General features: G+C 46.5%; 1 protein-coding gene across 4 annotated transcripts in view; it reads right to left on the bottom strand.

Annotated features, from left to right (window-relative positions):
* Positions 1-10,000, bottom strand: part of LOC110499847 (IQ motif and SEC7 domain-containing protein 3) — a 208,364-nt gene that overhangs the window by 57,799 nt on the left and 140,565 nt on the right. The window lies entirely within an intron of this gene.

Below are 10,000 nucleotides of genomic sequence, written 5' to 3'. Positions count from 1 at the left end.
GTGTGTGTGTGTGTGTGTGTGTGTGTGTGTGTGTGTGTGTGTGTGTGTGTGTGTGTGTGTGTGTGTGTGTGTGTGTGTGTGTGTGTGTGTGTGTGTGTATGTGATAGAATGCATGCAGCATCAGCTTCTCCTGGTGCAATAGGGTTCTTTATCTAAGTTGGAACTGTGATGGATTTTCACAATAGAATGTAGCCTGTCACAGCACTAAGAGCAGTCACCCAGTGATCAGCTGTTAAGAACTTCATCTGTCACTGTAATCTGCACTCTTAATGGAACATTGGTCTGGAGAAATGAATGAGAGTTTTTCTAAAATGCCCTGCCCAAAAGCCTCCGCATTTGTAGATTGTCCCATATCTGGCAGTGTCCACTATCTCTGACTGGCCTTGGGGTGGTCTTTGTTGGCTACCATCGTACTGTTTGTTGCTGTTTTTATATGATGCCTTTACTGTGAAAAGTATCACTCACACAGACATGCACACAGAACCAACAGACAAGCAGGCAGGCAGGCAAGCAGGCAGGCAGGCAGACTCACACATATATACACATATACACACCCCTAAATTATAACGCATCACTTCAGGGTTGAGACTGGGTATATTTGAGCTTGGCTGTTGGTGTAGATTTAATTAAAAGATTGAGCTAGCAGCGTCACAGACACTGAGAAACACACACACATAGACACACACACACAGATAGACAGACACACAGACAGACAGAGTGGCGCTAGCATCCTCTTTTCTCCCACACAGTCATATGAGTGAAAGGCATCCAGGAGAATTATAGCAGAACATCACATGACAGCTCAGGAGGATTGTCAGATTGTCTCGAGGCTATGGTCCTATTGTTAATACTCCCTTTGTCTGTGTTAACCTCTCTCACTATGACTGTTACAATACCAGTGTAGTCAACTGTCTGTGTTAACCTCTCTCACTATGACTGTTACAATACCAGTGTAGTCAACTGTCTATATGCTAACCTCTCTCACTATGACTGTTACAATACCTGTGTAGTCAACTGTCTATATGCTAACCTCTCTCACTATGACTGTTACAATACCAGTGTAGTCAACTGTCTATATGCTAACCTCTCTCACTATGACTGTTACAATACCAGTGTAGTCAACTGTCTGTGTTAACCTCTCTCACTATGACTGTTACAATACCAGTGTAGTCAACTGTCTATGTGTTAACCTCTCTCACTATGACTGTTACAATACCAGTGTAGTCAACTGTCTGTGTTAACCTCTCTCACTATGACTGTTACAATACCTGTTGTCATGACGTTGGCCTGAGGGGTTGGTTTATGACAGTCATAAATACCTCTTCCCCCCTTTTTCCTCTCTCTACCCTACTAAGGTTACATTTGCAAAACCCTTGGTTAACATAGAGATTATGGGAACATCAGTAGGTGGGGGGAAATTAACTATATTTTGGTATCTGACCAATTGAACATTTGCGGTGGTACTTAATGAATATGATGTCAGTTCGGTTGTCATCTGAGACATTCTCATCAATGATGATGACATAAACTCTACAGTGGAAAGTCTACACATCAGAGTTATCGGATTCACAATGAATTGTTGTTCAATGTAAATATTTGAATATGAAATTATTTGTGATGGGATGAAATGTGATTTTAGCTTCTAAAATGTGACATTTGGGTATTCATAAGATAGAGCTGCTCAAATCAGTGGCCCTCCCCTGTGAAGGGACAAGGGCTATAAAACTTTTCAAACACACCCTCCCTTTCTATATAAGCCCTTGACGACAACATAACTTCCTGTGTCAGAATGGTTCAGATAATAACTACAGAACGAAGCCAACATCAGCATGAGCTTTGGTTGCGAATGGTATGAACTTTTGAACTCTTATTCACTACAGAAGTGATACCTCCTAGCTGTTGAGTTAGCGACCGCAGCTGCAAACGCAGGTTAGCAAGGAACAGACAGTATCCCGTCTATCACACAGCGACGTTACTACAACGCATCCAATTGACAACCAGAGACATTCTTCAAAGAACAGAGGACTCGGTTTGGCAACACCGCCTTCCATCTACCACCAACCTACTGAAGCGCAGCTCAGAGTAAATATTTATTGCATTTTCCTTTTCCAAATGGGCAGTAATTTAGAGTGCATAAGATACTGTATTTACGATAGCACAGCTTTTTTCCTTTGTTCCTCAGTCTTCCCGCTCTTTCACTCCAACCCAGCCCCTTTTCCTTTGTGTAACAAGCTGTCATATCTGTTCCGCCCGCTAGGGACGTTTTCCTTTATGACGTAATTTATGAAAGTTATAATTAATTGTGTGTATGTGAATTCTGTGTGATTAGTTGGGTTTAATTATTTATTTACTAAATACCTAATTTGTATTGCTGATACAAATTGTTAGCCAGGGTTCTTGCAGATAACCAAGAATTTACAACTTTCAGATGAGACTGGAGTAAGATGAAGATTAATGTTGACTGCTATGGATGTAAAATACTACTAGATCTTTAAGAGTTTATTCGGAAGATAACAGCTCTATAAATATTATTTTGTGGTGCCCGACTCTCTAGTTAATTACATTTACATGATTAGCTCAATCAGGTGATATTAATTACAGAGAAATGATTTTATAGAATAGCATGTCATATCACATAATCCGGCATAGCCAAAGACACAACACTGTGTAGTCAACTGCAAACAGGGACAGTGTAACACCCCATGTTTTATATCTCAAAACTCTCACGGCCAAAATGTTTTATTAGCAGCCAATGTTTACTTTCTTATTTGGGGCTTTGGCAGTCAATTGAAAAACATGTCAACAGTATTTCTGATTGTCTTCTCAACTCACCATCACTTACATTTAATGTGGGTCTATGACAGTCACATTAGTCTGACATAATGTCTCTCACCAACACTAATGAGATGGGTGTGGCTTAATGCATGATGCATCGGAGCTTCTCAAAGTCAGGAGGCGTGGTTGACAGAGCGCACCTCATCTCTGCTGTCACATCCAACCTGGATCGATATTTGGTTTGAATGCAGACAAAAGCACTGAATCCAGCTTCACACAGATATGAGCTGGCGAAGGGTACATTGAGTTGTAATGCCCTGAGGCAGACAGCAGGGTGTTCCCATTGAGTCAGGAACCAAAACTCCTCCGTAGTGATCTGTGAATGCGTTGTCTGTAGCATTCAGTCACATTACAGCTCGATCAGCTTTTCGATTTCACTTACTGGCATGTCAACTGAGCCAGGATCACAGTCAAACGGATTGGGAACTAGGTCCCAAAGTGCTCTTCCAAGCATTGGTTGGTGAGCATTCATCACTGGTGTGGGACACTTACTGATGCTGTGTTCTGTTAGAAACATGCATAGCTGAGGGAAGTGGGAATGGTTCGCTTTTGAAAGACTCTCTCTCCAATAAGAATTCTTTCCTCTGAATCCACTGATTGTCACGATCGTCATAAGGGGTGGACCAGAATGCAGCGTGGTATGTTTCCATCCTTTTTTTTAGGAAGAGAAAACTCAAATAACAAAAACAATAAGGCAAACAAATGAAACGTGACGTTCAGAGTAGTGCTCACACCTAGACAAGATCCCACAAAGCACAATGGGAAAATGGCTACCTAAATATGATCCCCAATCAGAGACAACGATAAACAGCTGCCTCTGATTGGGAACCATATCAGGCCAACATAGATATACAATTCCCCTAGATAACCCACCCTAAATCACACCCCGACCCAACCAACATAGAGAGTAAACAGCTCTCTATGGTCAGCGCGTGACACTGATTCAGTCACTCATCTGTACAATGTTTTTGTATTTCCTCTATATGCTTCTGTTCCATTTGTTCAGTTTCCCAAATATTGTATGTCTGTTACATTGGCAAGGAGACACATTTATTATTTTCATTACACAGAAAGTCAAGTCCTCTCTCAATGCAAAACATATTTCCAACACTCCCCCTCGATAACCATCCAGCCTCGATTTGAAATAGAACATAGCTATTCTCTGATCCCATATCTCCACATAGTTTTGCGAACAAGTGTGCGCCCAGTGATGTGGTTTGATGTACACTGAACAAAAATATAAACTGAACATGTAAAGTGATGGTCCTATGTTTCATATGCACAAAAATCTTATTTCTCTCAGATTTTGTGTATAAATGTGTTTACGCCCCTGTAATTTCTGTCTGTAATGAAGTCCTTTTGGGTCCACCATGCCTGCGCCCCTGCCTGGTCATGTGAAATCCATAGATTAGGGCCTAATTCATTTATTTCAATGGACAGATTTCCTTATATAAACTGTAACTCAGTAAAATCTATGAAATTGTTGCATGTTGCCTTTATATTTTTGTTCAGTATATCTTCCAATTGAAGTGAACTGCTGCAATATATCTCAGAGTTCTGTGCTCAGCTCTTTTGCTGCCAGTTGTTCTCAGTGTATCATACAATATGTCCATATGGCAGAGGGAGACACATTCCTAACTAGAGTGCAGAGGCCTGCCCGCCGTCCCACCATAGATGGAGCCCCATCTGTGCAAAAGCCCACCAGTAGATCCCATGGAATCAGTTTTTCGTCAAAATAGCCACGCAGCACACTGAACATCCCCTGTGCCCCCCGACATGTATAGCGAACAAAAGTCAGGGCCTCACATCTAAAATCCATTTGAAGAACATAAGCTGGGGAGTTTTTGAGTGGTTCAGTCAGTTTGCTCTTGATTGCTAGCAATAGCATCAATTATTTGTTTGACAGCGCTATCTGACAAAGGTATTGATGTGAGTTTTTGGGCCCCTGCCTCCCCACACATTGTTTCACCTTATAAATTGCGGCCGGTAATATCAGAGTCTCTGTAATAGTGTGTGGTTTCATAGCATAGCGAACCTAGCCATTCACCGTGGGAATGATGACCACTGGTCCAATAGGGTTTATCTTGGGGGGGAGGTCTCCACTCACTAACCACTGCTCCATTAGGGTTTATCTTGGGGGGAGGTCTCCATTCACTAACCACTGCTCCAATAGGGTTTATCTTGGGGGGTGGTCTCCATTCACTAACCACTGCTCCAATAGGGTTTATCTTGGGGGCGAGGTCTCCACTTACTAACCACTGCTCCATTAGGGTTTATCTTGGGGGGGAGGTCTCCACTCACTAACCACTGCTCCAATAGGGTTTATCTTGGGGGGAGGTTTCCACTCACTAACCACTACTCCAATAGGGTTTATCTTGGGGGGAGGTCTCCATTCACTAACCACTGCTCCAATAGGGTTTATCTTGGGGGGAGGTCTCCATTCACTAACCACTGCTCCAATAGGGTTTATCTTGGGGGGAGGTCTCCACTCACTAACCACTGCTCCAATAGGGTTTATCTTGGGGGGGGGGGGGGGGTCTCCATTCACTAACCACTGGTCCAATAGGGTTTATCTTGGGGGGGAGGTCTCCATTCACTAACCACTGGTCCAATAGGGTTTCTCTTGGGGGGAGGTCTACACTCACTAACCACTGCTCCAATAGGGTTTATCTTGGGGGGAGGTCTCCATTCACTAACCACTGCTCCAATAGGGTTTATCTTGGGGGGAGGTCTCCATTCACTAACCACTGCTCCAATAGGGTTTATCTTGGGGGGAGGTCTCCATTCACTAACCACTGCTCCAATAGGGTTTATCTTGGGGGGAGGTCTCCATTCACTAACCACTGCTCCAGTAGGGTTTATCTTGGGGGGAGGTCTCCATTCACTAACCACTGCTCCAATAGGGTTTATCTTGGGGGAGAGGTCTCCACTCACTAACCACTGCTCCAATAGGGTTTATCTTGGGGGGAGGTCTCCATTCACTAACCACTGCTCCAATAGGGTTTATCTTGGGGGGAGGTCTCCACTCACTAACCACTGCTCCAATAGGGTTTATCTTGGGGGGAGGTCTCCATTCACTAACCACTGCTCCAATAGGGTTTATCTTGGGGGGAGGTCTCCACTCACTAACCACTGCTCCAGTAGGGTTTATCTTGGGGGGAGGTCTCCATTCACCAACCACTGCTCCAATAGGGTTTATCTTGGGGGGGAGGTCTCCACTCACTAACCACTGCTCCAATAGGGTTTATCTTGGGGGGAGGTCTCCATTCACTAACCACTGCTCCAATAGGGTTTATCTTGGGGGGAGGTCTCCATTCACTAACCACTGCTCCAGTAGGGTTTATCTTGGGGGGAGGTCTCCATTCACTAACCACTGCTCAAATAGGGTTTATCTTGGGGGGAGGTCTCCACTCACTAACCACTGCTCCAATAGGGTTTATCTTGGGGGGAGGTCTCCATTCACTAACCACTGCTCCAATAGGGTTTATCTTGGGGGGGAGGTCTCCACTCACTAACCACTGCTCCAATAGGGTTTATCTTGGGGGGAGGTCTCCATTCACTAACCACTGCTCCAGTAGGGTTTATCTTGGGGGGAGGTCTCCATTCATTAACCACTGCTCCAATAGGGTTTATCTTGGGGGGAGGTCTCCATTCACTAACCACTGCTCTAATAGGGTTTATCTTGGGGGGAGGTCTCCACTCACTAACCACTGCTCCAATAGGGTTTATCTTGGGGGGAGGTCTCCATTCACTAACCACTACTCCAATAGGGTTTATCTGGGGGGGAGGTCTCCACTCACTAACCACTGCTCCAATAGGGTTTATCTTGGGGGGAGGTCTCCATTCACTAACCACTGCTCCAGTAGGGTTTATCTTGGGGGGAGGTCTCCATTCACTAACCACTGCTCCAATAGGGTTTATCTTGGGGGGAGGTCTCCATTCACTAACCACTGCTCCAATAGGGTTTATCTTGGGGGGAGGTCTCCACTCACTAACCACTGCTCCAATAGGGTTTATCTTGGGGGGAGGTCTCCATTCACTAACCACTGCTCCAATAGGGTTTATCTTGGGGGGAGGTCTCCACTCACTCACTAACCACTGCTCCAATAGGGTTTATCTTGGGGGGAGGTCTCCATTCACTAACCACTGCTCCAATAGGGTTTATCTTGGGGGGAGGTCTCCATTCACTAACCACTGCTCCAGTAGGGTTTATCTTGGGGGGAGGTCTCCATTCACTAACCACTGCTCAAATAGGGTTTATCTTGGGGGGAGGTCTCCACTCACTAACCACTGCTCCAATAGGGTTTATCTTGGGGGGAGGTCTCCATTCACTAACCACTGCTCCAATAGGGTTTATCTTGGGGGGGAGGTCTCCACTCACTAACCACTGCTCCAATAGGGTTTATCTTGGGGGGAGGTCTCCATTCACTAACCACTGCTCCAGTAGGGTTTATCTTGGGGGGAGGTCTCCATTCATTAACCACTGCTCCAATAGGGTTTATCTTGGGGGGAGGTCTCCATTCACTAACCACTGCTCCAATAGGGTTTATCTTGGGGGGAGGTCTCCACTCACTAACCACTGCTCCAATAGGGTTTATCTTGGGGGGAGGTCTCCATTCACTAACCACTGCTCCAATAGGGTTTATCTTGGGGGGAGGTCTCCATTCACTAACCACTGCTCCAATAGGGTTTATCTTGGGGGGAGGTCTCCATTCACTAACCACTGCTCCAATAGGGTTTATCTTGGGGGGAGGTCTCCACTCACTCACTAACCACTGCTCCAATAGGGTTTATCTTGGGGGGAGGTCTCCAGTCACTAACCACTGCTCCAATAGGGTTTATCTTGGGGGGAGGTCTCCACTCACTAACCACTGCTCCAATAGGGTTTATCTTGGGGGGAGGTCTCCATTCACTAACCACTGCTCCAATAGGGTTTATCTTGGGGGGAGGTCTCCACTCACTCACTAACCACTGCTCCAATAGGGTTTATCTTGGGGGGAGGTCTCCATTCACTAACCACTGCTCCAGTAGGGTTTATCTTGGGGGGAGGTCTCCATTCACCAACCACTGCTCCAATAGGGTTTATCTTGGGGGGGAGGTCTCCACTCACTAACCACTGCTCCAATAGGGTTTATCTTGGGGGAGGTCTCCATTCACTAACCACTGCTCCAATAGGGTTTATCTTGGGGGGGAGGTCTCCACTCACTAACCACTGCTCCAATAGGGTTTATGTTGGGGGGAGGTCTCCATTCACTAACCACTGCTCCAGTAGGGTTTATCTTGGGGGGAGGTCTCCATTCACCAACCACTGCTCCAATAGGGTTTATCTTGGGGGGGAGGTCTCCACTCACTAACCACTGCTCCAATAGGGTTTATCTTGGGGGAGGTCTCCATTCACTAACCACTGCTCCAATAGGGTTTATCTTGGGGGGGAGGTCTCCACTCACTAACCACTGCTCCAATAGGGTTTATCTTGGGGGGAGGTCTCCATTCACTAACCACTGCTCAAATAGGGTTTATCTTGGGGGGAGGTCTCCATTCACTAACCACTGCTCCAGTAGGGTTTATCTTGGGGGGAGGTCTCCATTCATTAACCACTGCTCCAATAGGGTTTATCTTGGGGGGAGGTCTCCATTCACTAACCACTGCTCCAATAGGGTTTATCTTGGGGGGAGGTCTCCACTCACTAACCACTGCTCCAATAGGGTTTATCTTGGGGGGAGGTCTCCATTCACTAACCACTACTCCAATAGGGTTTATCTTGGGGGGGAGGTCTCCACTCACTAACCACTGCTCCAATAGGGTTTATCTTGGGGGGAGGTCTCCAGTCACTAACCACTGCTCCAATAGGGTTTATCTTGGGGGGAGGTCTCCACTCACTAACCACTGCTCCAATAGGGTTTATCTTGGGGGGAGGTCTCCATTCACTAACCACTGCTCCAATAGGGTTTATCTTGGGGGGAGGTCTCCACTCACTCACTAACCACTGCTCCAATAGGGTTTATCTTGGGGGGAGGTCTCCATTCACTAACCACTGCTCCAGTAGGGTTTATCTTGGGGGGAGGTCTCCATTCACCAACCACTGCTCCAATAGGGTTTATCTTGGGGGGGAGGTCTCCACTCACTAACCACTGCTCCAATAGGGTTTATCTTGGGGGAGGTCTCCATTCACTAACCACTGCTCCAATAGGGTTTATCTTGGGGGGGAGGTCTCCACTCACTAACCACTGCTCCAATAGGGTTTATGTTGGGGGGAGGTCTCCATTCACTAACCACTGCTCCAGTAGGGTTTATCTTGGGGGGAGGTCTCCATTCACCAACCACTGCTCCAATAGGGTTTATCTTGGGGGGGAGGTCTCCACTCACTAACCACTGCTCCAATAGGGTTTATCTTGGGGGAGGTCTCCATTCACTAACCACTGCTCCAATAGGGTTTATCTTGGGGGGAGGTCTCCATTCACTAACCACTGCTCAAATAGGGTTTATCTTGGGGGGAGGTCTCCATTCACTAACCACTGCTCCAATAGGGTTTATCTTGGGGGGAGGTCTCCACTCACTAACCACTGCTCCAATATTGTTTATCTTGGGTGGGGGGGGGGGGGGGGGGGGCTCCATTCACTAACCACTGGTCCAATAGGGTTTATCTTGGGGGGGAGGTCTCCACTCACTAACCACTGCTCCAATAGGGTTTATCTTGGGGGTGGAGGTCTCCACTCACTAACCACTGTTCCAATAGGGTTTATCTTGGGGGGAGGTCTCCATTCACTAACCACTGGTCCAATAGGGTTTATCTGGGGGGGGGGGGGGGGGAGTCTCCACTCACTAACCACTGCTCCAATAGGGTTTATCTTGGGGGGAGGTCTCCATTCACTAACCACTGCTCCAATAGGGTTTATCTTGGGGGGAGGTCTCCATTCACTAACCACTGCTCCAATAGGGTTTATCTTGGGGGGAGGTCTCCACTCACTAACCACTGCTCCAATAGGGTTTATCTTGGGGGGAGGTCTCCATTCACTAACCACTGCTCCAATAGGGTTTATCTTGGGGGGAGGTCTCCACTCACTAACCACTGCTCCAATAGGGTTTATCTTGGGGGGAGGTCTCCATTCACTAACCACTGCTCCAATAGGGTTTATCTTGGGGGGATCTCCATTCACTAACCACT

The sequence above is a fragment of the Oncorhynchus mykiss genome, chromosome 21 (assembly GCF_013265735.2).
Source record: "Oncorhynchus mykiss isolate Arlee chromosome 21, USDA_OmykA_1.1, whole genome shotgun sequence".
NCBI lineage: Eukaryota > Metazoa > Chordata > Actinopteri > Salmoniformes > Salmonidae > Oncorhynchus > Oncorhynchus mykiss.
The sequence above is the reverse complement of the archived record's forward strand: the minus strand, read 5'-3'. Positions and strand labels throughout refer to the sequence as shown.